This window comes from Haemaphysalis longicornis, unplaced genomic scaffold (genome assembly GCF_048455015.1).
Source record: "Haemaphysalis longicornis isolate Haplotype H1 unplaced genomic scaffold, Haemaphysalis longicornis Haplotype H1 scaffold_1, whole genome shotgun sequence".
In the NCBI taxonomy this organism is placed as follows: domain Eukaryota; kingdom Metazoa; phylum Arthropoda; class Arachnida; order Ixodida; family Ixodidae; genus Haemaphysalis; species Haemaphysalis longicornis.
Window position 1 is genome coordinate 171,499,306 of NW_027526203.1, and position 11,727 is coordinate 171,511,032.

The 11,727-nt window shown below is 47.8% G+C and overlaps 1 long non-coding RNA gene and 1 other non-coding gene across 3 annotated transcripts; one reads left to right on the forward strand and one right to left on the reverse strand.

Annotated features, from left to right (window-relative positions):
• Positions 1-2,702: 2,702 nt before the first annotated feature.
• LOC144156374 (U1 spliceosomal RNA) lies at positions 2,703-2,866 on the reverse strand. Its single transcript, XR_013319764.1, has one exon. It is a non-coding gene; the product is annotated as a U1 spliceosomal RNA (small nuclear RNA).
• A 3,761-nt stretch (positions 2,867-6,627) lies between these two features.
• On the forward strand, positions 6,628-10,423 carry LOC144139310 (uncharacterized). 2 transcript variants are annotated; one of them, XR_013316150.1, is made up of 4 exons: positions 6,635-6,766; positions 6,848-7,003; positions 7,675-7,850; positions 9,059-10,423. It is a non-coding gene; the product is annotated as an uncharacterized LOC144139310 (long non-coding RNA). The 2 variants fall into 2 exon arrangements; XR_013316145.1 differs by having other exon boundaries at positions 6,628-7,003.
• Positions 10,424-11,727: the final 1,304 nt, after the last annotated feature.

Consider the following 11,727-nt stretch of genomic DNA (forward strand, 5'->3'; position numbering starts at 1 on the left):
AAAACATAAAAGAAAACTCGGACCCAAATTGCAGCTTCCGTACACACTCACTTCGGGCTGACACAACGGCGCGGGCCCCCTGGCCTCGCTTGGATGCAAACTCGGAAACCCTAGTTTCCATAAACAACAACGTCCCGACAAAAATTCGGAGCTCACGTGTTAACTGGCAGCGATGTCCTCCCATATACACGATTGCTGCAAACTCGGCGCTTAACAAATTAAAAACGCCGAAGCAATAAATAATTCGCCTCACTCTCAGGAAAGTTCGCCTCTGCTAATAACTCGCTCCAATCAGTTAGGCCTGAAGTCTGTTGTCTGTGCTCGGATCGTCCGACGCCAGAACAAAGGATGCTGCCGTGCCTCCTGCTCGTCTCCGCAAACAATGCCTCACGTTGGGGCGCCAGATGTGGGGTTCTACATTTCGCACACTAGTGATTTCCCACCCCGCAGCCATCGCGCTCAGCAAACATACCTTGCCTTGCGAGCGCCGGCTGCGGACGGGCCCGTTGTTTGCGGAGACAGACAAAGGCAGGAGGCGCAAGGGCAAAACATCAATTACAGCATTTATTGCAATGTGCAAATAAAATACACTGCATACAGACTAATCGTAGGTCATAACGGTGACACTGGCAGCGAGGCATTAAACAACGCTAGAGATCGAGATGGTTCGACTCACCGATGGCATACCGGAGCAGCAGGGCCGTCGCGCGTGCGAGCGTGGGTGCCGTCTCCCAGTCCCAGCTCGTCCGGACGCGTGCTTTTGTGGCGCGTTCCCCAGGTCAGGACCAGCGCGCCGAAACGTCCGTGAGCTACCGGATCCCCAAGACAAGAGACCGTCCTCACGTCATCCGACAACCCACCAGACCTCGCCTTTTGGTGGCGCTAGTATCGAGGAAGAACTGGTTCTCAGGTAAGGCAGAGGGGAAAAGGGTCAACACCTACCAGGGCGACAACAAACCGTCCGGTCGCTGGCGCCCTCCCGTATGGTTCCCGTCGCGTGAGCGAGGCGCGTTGTGCACGCCGGCCGCGATGGGAAGCTAGCCAGAAAGGGGTTCGCGTGAAAGTCGCGATCCCCACACAACATAAGCTCAATTTAGATTGCAGCCACTTTACTGTGCTGCCGGCGCCATAAAATGCTTCCGTAATAATGAGAGCTAATAGATGCTTAGATGTTTTTCTTTCTTCTAAGGCACAGGTCCGCGCCATGGAACGTGACGCAGCTCATAGGGGTTTGGAAGCCGCCTCAGGCGGCGGACAATGCCGACGCCTACTCCATTGCTCAATAAGATCTTTAAAGCTTTAGCTGCAAATAAGCTTTGTGGCTTCTAATCCGCTGTACTCTTTGTCTGTCTCAAAGCACAACATTCGCCACAGTCTGAACGCGGAGCTACCATATACTCTGAACACTATTGCTGAGCACGAGGTCGCGGGTTCGATTCCCGGCCGCGGCGGCCGCTTTTCTGATGGAGGCGAAAAGCAAAAACGCCCGTGTGTACGAGATTTCGGCGCACGATAAAGATCCCCAGGTGGTCAAAATTAATCCGGAGCCCTCCACTACGGCGCGCCTCATCGCCTGCGTTGCGTCGGCGCGTTAAACCCCACAATCAATCAATACTCTGAACACTATAGATCAACCTCCGCCCTCAGAACCGATATCTCCCCGCCCTGTTTCCTACACAGTACACAGGTACATGTCCACACTGCCCCGAATAAGAAACTCACTACCGCATACTAGTCGTATACCAACACACACCAACACCACCCGCTTTCGGCAGCGCACTAAAATTACACCAAAGCAGTTGGTGGAGCTGCTGAACAGCTCAGCCTTGCTATCCAGCGTATAGTGGTGGACAGGGCCCATTTTTCCAGCGAATATCAAGGCATCCTATGCTAAGGACACCTTTGACTGGGAGAGCGCCCAACGATTGCGCTTTCTGTTACAATAAGGTTTAATCAATCAATCAATCAATCAATCAATCAATCAATCAATCAATCAATCAATCAATCAATCAATCAATCAATCAATCAATCAATCAATCAATGAATCAAAATTCGTAAATCCGATAATATTTACGGGAACGGCTTGGTTTAGAGAGCACTGAAGAGTGCGAGAAACGGCAAGTGCAAAGAAAATATTGATGAGGATTTTAGTGGGGAGAATAGTGACGCGGAGAGTGTGGGGAAAGATGCAAAGACATACAGAACTCGTGTCAAGAATGATCTAATGGAGTTGAAATCGCAAAAAAATGCAGATATTCTGGGAATTTTAAATTAATGCATAAGTCGCTCTTCTATAGCCCTATCGCTTTTGAAGTTGGGTTTGCTACTACCCACATGCATTGCTGACAAGACATTTTTTCAGGCGCCATATAAGCAGGGTGATAACATAGTTGAAAGGCCCTTAGGCCTTTGATATTTCCATAATACCCCATTTATCCCTATAAAGCGCTTATAATGAACCTGTTTAAAATTGGCTTCGCTACTATTTCCAGATGCTTTGTTGAGAAGACATTTTTTCTGGTGCAGTATAGGAGGTTTTATAGAAACCCATGAAGGCCCTAGGGCCATACAATAAACGCTTCCAAAAAACCCTATAAATCCCTACAGACCGCTATAGTATATTTTCTAGCATTTGCAAAGCTCCCATGGAAATTACAGCAGTAAGTGTGTACATTGCGTTCTGATTTTGGCTTTGATATGGTGGGGGGACGGCGCGAACGCCTGTCCCCCAGTACCAAAAATTGCATGCTCCACCAACCCCCGTTTGGGATTGTGGTAAGGCTCAGCCGACCGCAGTGCAATGGAAGGCCTCGCCTCAGGGAGCCAGCATTCGTGATCGCTGACACTCCCAGCACCAAGTAAGTATGCAGGCTCGGTGCTCGCGCTCCGCGCCCCCTCTACAAGGCCTGCGGTTGGGGACCGCTGGCTGTGCGCGAACATTCACACATTTCTTCGGCGCGGGCGATTTCTGATCCGAACTGGCAAGCCTGTTCGCATTGAAGGCTCAATTTGCACGAACGGTTTATTCCGGATTTTTGAGCGCATTAGCAGATCTCTCTGCACATTTGTGCTTTAAATCTGCTCAGAATCAAGCGGGCTTCAAAACAAAGGTGCATTCGTCACCGTGACTGCTTCGATTCCGTCACGTGGCGAGTGCCAGCGCTTCCTATTCTGAAGCTGGGCTCGTGCTCCCGAGCGCCGTGTTCACATCACCATCGTGGCCGTTCCATAGAAGCCGCTGCCATGGATTGGCCGTCGTACGACGCATTATGGTAGCAGTCTAAAAAAGTGCGTGGGTCTACATTTCCTCCTCTAATGAGCAGTTGCAACCTTCTAGGAGTTAAGAACCAATAAGGATGCCCAACACACAATTTCGCTTAAAAATTTCATTTGCCTTTTGACAAGACGCAGTTACTAAATAGGGAAAGTTTGCATTGAGTGACACCACAGCCCAGGCTAATTTTTCGAGTCAGATCGTGTTTTGGACCTTGAAATGGGTCTAGGTTTGACTGACCACAATAATTGGTAATTTCCCCGCTTTGTAGTGAAGCGGATTGAAGGGCGTAATTGGGACTGTGGGGGCATGCAGGTACCATGTTTCTTTTTTGTCCATTCTCTCCCTTACACCTTCTCTTCTTATACATTTTTATGGGCTTTGCTTTTGTTGTGGTGTTCATTGAAGCGGCTACCGATGGCTTTTATTGCAGCAAATAAAATTAAGCAGGTTAATAGCAGGTCATTGCGACGTTACATTGGCTGTATCGTCGCTACTAGCCACCCACTAAAAGTTTTCAAACGTAAAAAAAGAAACGCCAGATCAAAAAAAAAAAAAAAAAAAACGGTGCATGATCATGTCGCGATGTGGTTTCCAGCTCAAGATGCGGCGAAAAAACGCTACATGGCTCTCTATAGCCTCTTTAGGCAGCGGCATCTTTCTGGCAAAACAGTCTATTTTAGAGTAGGAAAGGAGCACCCGCATGAACGCTAAATTTCGGAATATGCCTGCCATTACTCGGAGAGAGAAGATGAGAGAAACGTTTTGTAGGCTGGTGAGCAAGAGGATGTTGTTAGGTCTTCACTCAGTGAGAGGCATCCTTAGTCCAAGATGCCTTGTGGCGGGCTGGCCGTCCGGGCCTGCTCCACCAGTTGTCGCTGGTCCGAGAGCTCGGAGACGGTCAGCTGCTACTCGTCATAAATCTGATTGGGATTAGGGGTAGGAGTAGGGGTTCGTTGGCACTCCCCTACCAGGTGGTATACAGTGCCAGCAACCGGATTGAGGTTATACGTGGAGGACTATTGGGTGGGGTGTTATGGGAATAGAAATTGATTTGTAGGTGCTGGAAAGTGGTTCCTTCGTCGCGGGTTATTTGTGAATGGGGTGGTGGGAAGAGACGGCGGGCATTTTACTCAGAACGCGAAGTTTTTTGACAATGAGGGATGTATCGTGTGGCAGCTACATCCCTATAATGTTGCATATCGCATCGCACGAGCGCATTTTTGTCAGAGTGTCCCTGAATGTCCCTGTAACAAAGGCAACGGCGCTTCTCCACGTCTCCATTAATGAGGTCATTGATAACGTAAAAGGTATTAAGTGCGTGAAAGATATTCTCGTTCGGTTATTTTTGGAAAATTTTCAGTATTTTCAGTATGTGTTTGAGAGGCTCGTTAATGGTCGCGAAAAAAAAGAATAGGACAAGAGTCTTTGGAAATCACCTAGCATGCTTATCTAAAGCCGCAGCAGTTACGGAAGAGGTGGGGGAAGCAGGGATGAGAATAATGGTGCGCAAATCACATTGTTACGCTATGTGCACGGGCGTGTGCATGTATGAGAAAGAGGGAGAGAGAAGATACAGTCGTTATATTGGAAGATAAAGAACACAGAGAAGTCGACCAGTGTCTCCATTAGTGGGAAGAAGATTGGGAAAAAGAACGTGGAGGAGGATGACAGCGATGGAGAAGATGAGGGAGAGATGAGGGTATGAATCCGTTCACCAACACGGGGCCTGAGCTACAATCTAGCTGCCAAACCGCTGCCTCGCAAAAGCGTCAGCACATACTTGAATGGCTTGTGTGCCTGCGGCGAATTCGGTCAGCGGTCCAGCAGGACGTTTTCGGACATACCCCATGGAATAAACGGGGCAATGACATATGTGGGTAACTTCTTTCGCGGGTTCGCGTATTATGGAAAGGTGCAGATCACTTGTGGAATGGTCACTGGAACACAGCTGTTATCGATGGGTGACGACCACGCCGAGCCCGCAGGCGGTGAAACAGCGTTGCGTGGCTTCGATGAGTAGCAGTGGGTAACATAACCGACAATCAGGGCCAATCCGATGGAGCCTTCTATGGATATGGACAGGGTGAGTACTGTTTCTTATTGCGGCGCTGCCGGGAACAGTGGAGAGGAGAGAAGACGTGTGCCGTACTGCTAAGGGCAGGAGTGCAATTTCATAAAAGCTGGCGCCTTCTTTGTCTCCGCGTCAGCCCAAAAAATACGGCCTTGTTGCAGCGAAAAACAGAATAGTGCCGTCACATCCACAGAGTATGCGAAATATGGTCCTTGTGTCAGAACAGCATAGAAATTCCCTGATGAACGTACGACCAGGCCTGTCAGTGTCCCAAGCCAGCGGTTCACTACCAACGTCTCTGAATTACCAATGCTGCACTACCAACATTGAAGTCACCCACAATAACCATTGGTGTGTCGTCTTGTTGTCAGACCCATTCAAAGTTGGTTTTCGTGATGTGCTAAATATGTGTTTTGAAATGGAATGTTGGTGGCGGTGCAAACAGAAACATTTATTCATATGTTTCGTGCGAGTGATCTCTCAGCCTAGGGGTCCGTGCGACGATCGGGAGGCCTTCGCTGTGGACGCCAAAAGTGCGTGAGTTTTGGAGTTCGCACAAAAAGTAAGATCCCGGAAAAGCGTTGGCCAGTACACCTCTGGGAGTATGTGCTATGGCCCCTGTAAAGATTAATGGTAGGTAGCCTTGAAATTGAGCTGATTGACGTGCGGAAGAACTCACGTGAATCTGAGTGGACCTGGTAACATGATTACGCCTCAAGCATAACGTTAGGAGTAACCCCAGGCAATACGGGGAAATCACTGGTCTATGCCCTCTGCAGTTGTGCGCTGTTCTTTGGGTGTGTAACGCTGGGTTAGTTATGTACACACGCGGACGCTGAGAAAAAATGGCAGCATCTCCACTCCGTAGATGATGGAGAGGGTGCGGAGTACGGGGACTCTACCCCGAATTCATAGACCTATCTTAAACTTAAGCAGCGAGCGTACTTCATGAAGTCCGCTCCAAGACAGCAGGCGGCTTGAACGGGTCTAAGACGACATTCGCGTTTCATAGACGTTGGAGCGAGCTTGCTTCGTCAAGTCAGGGGGCGACTTGAGCGGGGCGGCGACGGACGCGGCTGGGATCGAGAGTAACCGGGAATTATTTCGTTTAAGATGCAAATCAAGGTCATAAAACAGTCCCTTTAACTAAAAACCACCCATAGTAATTGTTAATAATGGTCTGTTTAAGCAAATAGCAATCCCCAATCATCTACAGTCAAAGCATAACGCGTGTTTCAGACATTAGTGAATGTGATCTGGCAACCCGGGCGCTCGCAACCGAGCCAAGGTAAACCGAGCCGCATCGGCGTTCTCGACAGCGTTTCGTTGGTTTCATGTTCGTTTCTTCGTATTTTTGTGCGTGCGCAGCAAAAGGATCCAAGAAATGCGCAGAAAAGTTGCACCAAGGTTCACAGAAGGTGAAAAGACTCTTCTTGTGTTGGTTTTAAAGACGCGGCGAAGCAAATGATAGCGCAAGAACGACGTATCTTCCGTTGCAGCGAAAGCTTCCCAGTGGCGAGATGTTGCTACGGAATTTTAACTCCGTCTTTGGTGTCACAAAACGCAACGCGGCAGGACTGAACAATGCTGGAACAACATGAAGCAGAAGTGGAACGAGGAATGGTTCCGCGGAAAGCGAGAGGAATTGAAGGCCGGTAAGTAACACGTTCGCAATTTCGTTGAAAGACCCTAGCATTGCGCTACCGATAGATGTTACTGCTGTCGCGCCTTACGTTCGAAAGCTGCTTCTTTCACGCGTCCTGCTGTGATTTTTTTCCTGTGTTAAAAGAACTTTGCCGGTTCTTAAGGGCCGCGGATGTTATGTCATCCCTGTTTCGTTCTTGGATATAATAATAATCCGTTTCAACGTAGCCGAATTTTGAATCTCAAGCCTTTCAAAATAAAAAACCTCCCCTCAACAAGGATATACAAAATTTAGTAACCGAACCTGTAGTGTACCGCGCATCATGTGCACAAAGGAAATGTGTGCCAGCCAGATTCAGCTTCTGAACCCTGACAAATAATCTGTCCACATCCAGGTACTGAGAGCTTATCGGCAGTACTGTGAAACCCCAGCATACTGCAGTACGTGGAGGCCTGCCCTAGCTATAGCACAGCAGCCTTAAAGTGAAGCTTTCATTTTCACATTTCAACTACTGTCTACTATAGTTTGAAAGAGAAGTCAAAATGTGACCATAGAAGCACAGGTATATGTGTGTGTGCGTGACTATTTTCACTGGAATGCTGCTGTTAGAGCCATTTCAGTGCTCACATTCACACCAGCCTTTTTTTTTTTACTGACGGTGTGTTACGCATTGCTTTCTAGGGGGAGGACCACTACCTCGACCCATGTCGCCGACCATGGAGATGGTTGGCATACGGCCTGAAAACAAGAATTACTTGGTCGGAACACGCCACCTGCTGCCTGTGCAGAGTCGACTGGTCCTACAGTTGGTGCAGGCAATGGTGGACAGCACCAGGGACACCGTGTTTATGCCACAGGTGGGTACAAATTTTCCATCTTTAGGGAAAAAAACTGTCCAACATCTCTGAGCTGCAGTGCAGTGAGGGCTCGTGGTTGAATTAATTAGCTTTGGTTTCTAAACAGGGGCCTAATCACGTGTGAATCCATTTTGCCGCAGAAGAAAGAAAAAGCAGTGGCCATCCGCATTTTTTAGCATGCAGGTTTAATGCAGGCTGCTGCAGCCTGTTTTCTGGTTGAGGCTGAAAAATGAAAGGTCAGCTCATGTTAAAGGGGCCGTGAAGACAAAATTAAAGTTTGGTTGACTGGAAAGATTGCCTCGTTAGAATAACACTGCACCAATTTTAACACCGACTTGACTCAAATGAATGAAATAATGAGGAAAACAGATAATGGGTTTGCAATACCCTAGCTACTTTTCCACACTGAACTGACGACGTATTATTGGCAGCTCGCTGCAATTCGCTGAGGCCGACAAATCCGATGCAAAGTACAAAGCTTGCAGAACAAGATCTCTGCATTTACATTTAGTGCACATGCTTTTTATAGCAGTAGCAAGTGTTGGGTAAACAGTAGAAGTTACAAGTGAATACATAAACATAGAAGAAAGGTGTATTTTGTCTTAATGGCCCCTTTGAGGACCCCCAGGTGGTCTAAATTCTTAGCTATCCACTACGGTGCGTCTCGTAATCACCTCAGTTGCACTTCGGTGTAACGATGGAGTGACGTGTCCTGCACACCAGCCTCACGTGTGGCATACTGCTCTCTAATAGACGTTGCACACACACAAGGACGCAGTGTTGAAAACCCAAACACTGCTTTACTTTAATTTTTTTGTCTTTTGGTGCGAATTACTTGGACAAGCAGGCTGGCGACACGTCACGCCGCGGCTACCCCACAAACATAGTTCTCCGTAGCTACAGTGCGCACCTTTTTTACTTGCATGCCATCACATTTACCTGTCACATGGCACGCTCTAAGCTAACTCTAAGTTTTGCCTAAGGCCATGTGCTGAAAAAACGGAGTGGTAACTCACATGGCCCCTTTAATTCCCCGTACATACTCAAATGGCTGTGTAAAGAGTAAGGCAGCCAATTTGTGTATCGTGGAATAGGCAGTGGCGTCACCTTTGCCTTGAAAGGAAGATCACCTCCACCTACCCTTCCGTGCACTCACATATCGCATAAGATTTCACATTCAACAGATATAGTTTGCTTGTTCATTTCAGATGACTCATCCAAGCCAGACTCATCTCCCGGGGAAACATGGGCTGTGACAGCGCAAGACGACAGTCTACCACGAGAGTCTCTTTGGGAGCCAAGTCTGGTGGCGGCAGCTACAGCTTCCGCAGCCGGCAGTTGCAACGGCAGTGATGCAGCAGCGCCCGCTACGGAGCCCGCAGGGCATCCAAACGGTCATATGGCTCTCCTCGAGTGAAAGCTCTGGGCTGACGATAACACGAGGGTGGAGCTCCTGCAGGAGGAGCACAACCTGCACCTTCTGCTGATAAGGAGGTGCACCTGAGAAAATACAGCTAGAGGACCAGCTGATAAACCAGCAAAAAGAGCTTGAGTTAGAGCTCCTGAGTATAAAATTAAGCGTGAGAAAACTTTGCTCACCCAGGCTTTGGAGTGAGAATTCGACAGGAGCCCGTGTAGTCGGGATGAAGGGAGAGAGAATTTTATCGTATTGCGAGCAGGAGGATGTTGTCAGGGCCTTGTCCTTTCTGGAGTGGTGTTTCTTGTTGGACTGTGTTGGACACCAGCCGAAGAACTTTTAAAAACAAAAACAAACGACATTTTGGATTTTCTAGAGTTTTGTTGTCCATAGGCAAACCAAAACGTGTTTGTCTTTGAAAGGTTTGGATCTCTTGTTTTGCCAGTGTTTTTTTAATTTTTATGGTCAAGGCTTTGCAACAGAAATAATAAAAGTATGTGTAAGCTCAGTGATTTCAGTCTGCTGCCTTTATTTGACAAATGTGGCTATTAGAGCTTTTAGGAGTACTTGAACAAAACCAAATGCCTTCGTACAGGCATTTTGTTACTGGTCTGGTATTTTTCTTTGCACACTCTAGTGGCAGCTTTTTTGCACTAAGGGCAACAAGAATGGCGAGCAATTTAGAATAAAATACAGAAATACTTAGCGGACAGGGAACTACTTGCTTGATTTGAATTGAAACGTGGATGTTCATGTAGGTGCATTGCAGTGATGTTTGCTGCTTGAGCAACATCAGCGTTTTGTGAATATGTGCCTCCCCAGCTCACAGTATTGAATCTACGTAGGAGTCGCTGCCCAAGTTGAGTCATCAATATCCACTTTTATCATGCATCAAGCTAACAAACCCCACAAGAAGGCTATAGCAGGATAATGCAATTCACAAGAAAATAACAGTTTGAGGAACATGTGAAAATCACACGATATCAGTGATGGAGTTTGCGGCCAGCCAACCCGGTTGTTGCAAAAACATTTATTTAAGCCGATTAAAATCAAGTAAATGTGGGTGGCCTCTTTAGTTCAGCAAGCCAAGAACAATCACTGCTGTTCTAGCCCGAAGATGAAGCGTTCCCCAGTCTTTACGTGACAGCTATTCAGGCGGCAAAAGAGAAAAAAAGAGTGACACCGAAGCATTCCCCACAATTTCTTTTCGGCTTGCTTAAAAAGTAGCACTTCAGTGCGGTCTCCACATAACTGTGTGTAACATCAGGCTATTCGTTATAATTGTTCAAGAAATTACCACCCGTTTATCTCAGCGAGCACGTCGTAACTGGTAAGTGTGGGTTGGCGTCCCCAGATGACGGAGTGGAGACTATAGCCAGCAACTCGCACTGCCCGTGTCGTCACTGGGACTGGACTAGTGCTGTAGTACACGGTCGACAAAAGCCATTTTCAATAAACATGACTGTGTAATTGTATTGGGCCCTAGGTTCCATTGGATTGTGCTGCCTGAATGCTAGCATGCAGTTAACACGCCAACTACGCTGTTTGGTTACCTCACAAATGACCTTACTGATTACATTGTAGAGTAAAAAAAAATTGGAGCTGCAATAACTCTTTGTGCATGTGAGACCACTTTTGGGGCCAGAAGAACTGGGTGTAACTGAAGGCCAGTCCTTTAATGCAAAACAAAGATGTATGCTGTATACATGGTCCCTCTCAAGGAGAAACTTGCGCACTATAACCTGCACAACATTCCCTTTTCGCTGGATTTACTGTGTAGACCAAAAACACTGTTAACAATCACACAATGTTGCAACAAAAAGAAAAAACAACACCAGGGGCGGTATTCTCGAGTTTTGTCCCTTTTGCGTCCCTTTCAGAAGTGTCCCTTTTGGCGAGCCCTGATTGGCTAAAAGCAAACAACAGGAAGTGACGTAATGCAAGTGCGGCAAACCTACTGCCAAAGCCCACTGCTTAACCGGAAGTACGTCACGATGAAAGGGACGCAAAAGGGACGTTTTCAAAAGGGACAGTTACGAGAATACCGCCCCAGGAAATGTTCAAACTAACCACGTGAAGCCACTTTCGGGAGGGATGCGACAAGATACTCGGTGACAAGTTCAAGGGATACCGAAGCGCAAAAGCAAGTTGGCTGATATCAGTCATCAGAGGGCCGTGAATGGCAATAATACTATTTGCAGCACTACCTCGACGCGACCGGGAAGTGCACCAGCCGCTCAAACAGTGGCTTTTTTCCGATCAGCTCCGTCACCCTCTTTACGGTGTGGCACACAGTAGGTTTCACCAGTCTCCCGTAGCTGCTTGAAAGGAGCCGGCGCCGTAAAAACTGGCAAAAACGGAGGGTCAGCATCAGCTGCTGCAGTGTAGGCAGTGGCAGTCCCCGGCGATCATCGTACACCGGCTTTGGTGGCCGCTCAACGATTGCAGCGCTATTTTCGG